A 2,222-nucleotide genomic window follows, 5' to 3' on the forward strand; every position below is an offset into this window, starting at 1 on the left:
AAATCATCTGAAAATCATTGCAAAAGCTGTATGACAGTTGTTATAAAAGTGAAAACAGGAAGGAGGGGGGGGGGGGGGGTTCACATCTGGTGAGTATGAGCTTGGCACACCCAGGGTCCTGAGCTGGATATGATCATTCTTCTCCTTCTTGGTGATTTCCTTTTACTTCTTTCTCTCATACTCAGGGTAACTCGGGAAATTTTTTTTTTTTTTTTTGACTGCTGAAGCATAAGCCTCAGGCTTCCTTGCGCCATATAGCTAATAATAATAAATAATAAATTTTCTGTTTATACTCCGGGACAACCAAACGGTCAGAAGAGTTCACAATATAGACAGAATACAAGAAACAGCGCCGTATTTAGCAGTCACGGGCTTTAACCCAGTCACTCAAGGCACATGTACTTGCGCATCCGCGCGCCTGACCACTGGGCTACGGCCGCCTTATAAAAATAATAATAATCAGAGGTTTTTTTTGGGACGGTACGGCGTAACGGCACCTTTACCTGTGTGTGACGTTTGTACGCAGTACATTTCGAAATTTGAAATACGTATTCAGTATTTTTATTTATTTTTTTCACATGTTTAACCATTATTCAAATACATAAGCTTAAAGTTATTTAACTAAATTTGCATTTTTCACTGTCTAATGTTAAGATATTTTTTATATAAAAAACTTTGTAACCAATTTTGTAATTTTAAATTACGCAGTCTGACATCTGTTTAACGAACTTAAAATAGTTTCGGTTCAGCAAAAAAAAATATAACGAACAGATAAGGGAGACTCGGTACGTACCGTTCACACTTCTGACCTACAGGCAATTAGTGCTGCTGCAAGAATTAAGAGAGCTAAAGGGATTATTCCACTTAGTGATACTCGTTACTCCCAGGGGTATTCCCAATGGGAACAATGCTCTGGTCAACCTTCTACTGTAAGCGCCCTCTTCGGGAATTAGGAGAGAGTGGTTTTCTTTACAAATAATCAACTGTTGTTTGACATATTTAGAAATAAATTTTCCATATCTCTATTTACATGGTTACAGTACCTCGATGACTTACACATTTTGGACAGTTTCAAGAAAAAAAAATTCAAATTTAAGAACTAGTTCCAAGAGCTAATGGCAATATCGATGACAAGAAAAGGAAAATGAGGATAACGAAGGTATTAAACCTAAACATGAAATGTTGGCAGCTTTTGAAACTTCAAAAGCTGCTTCGTGGCCTGCAGTGTGAAGATGTTCCTGAAAATACAAGGTATGTTAAAACAAATACGGAAATTTTTTAAATGATCGATCTACAGTAAATACAGTGTACAACAAAAGATAACCAGATATTTTGAAAAATAATTCTTAAGTGTACTAATATTGTGCGCATCATGTCGTATGAAAAAAAAAATTGTATCTTAATTTGTTATGTATTAATAAATTGTTTTGAAATGTTAGAAAATATATTTATCATCTTTTACTTTATTTCTGAATGTTGAATTATTTTTCATTATGGAAAAGTTTTTCGTTATTTCTTTATAACGAAATTTTGGTTTAACAAATTTTTGCAAGGAACAATTGACTGAGATTGTTATATAGAGGTGTTCTATTCATCTAAGAAGTACCACCCACTTCGGTAAACTCATGCACCTCTTTCTTGACTGCCCCCCTTTGTAAATGCCATTTCTTAGGGGCTCGTATTGTGTCCCCACTAATTTTTCTGTTTCTTTTGTTACAATGTAAACATTTGTTAAACACAACTCTGTATTTGTGCATTTTCAATTCAGACGCAACAGTTTTATTTATTTACTCGTGCGGTAGCGAAACTGTAAGTGAATTAGTATTTAAAAAAAAAAAAATCTCTAACCGTAAAGTATAAAATGAAAAGAATTACTAGTTTCTTCTCACCCTCCATAGTTAAGAAATTAAAAACAAGTAAAAATGTGAGTGAAGACCTAATTACAGAAACTGTGTCAAACACTGTTTTTGTTCCTGCTGGTATCTGCGTGCAACAGCAAGGGATGACTGACATAAATGACTGGCCAACTTGCTGGACTGTTGATCAAAAAATAACTTCTGTGTGAAGTAAATTGGCTAAATTATCAAAATAAGAGATTTGGCTGTGCATTATGTAAATAAATTGAACTTCTTGGAGTAGAAAAGAAGATGGGCATGAAGATTTCTAAGGAATGGGAAATGAGCTGTTGCTGTCTGCTTTTGGTGAAAGCAGACAGCAACAGC

This window comes from Mastigoproctus giganteus, unplaced genomic scaffold, assembly GCF_048544385.1.
Source record: "Mastigoproctus giganteus isolate SK-2022 unplaced genomic scaffold, ASM4854438v1 scaffold_52, whole genome shotgun sequence".
Lineage (NCBI taxonomy): Eukaryota > Metazoa > Arthropoda > Arachnida > Uropygi > Thelyphonidae > Mastigoproctus > Mastigoproctus giganteus.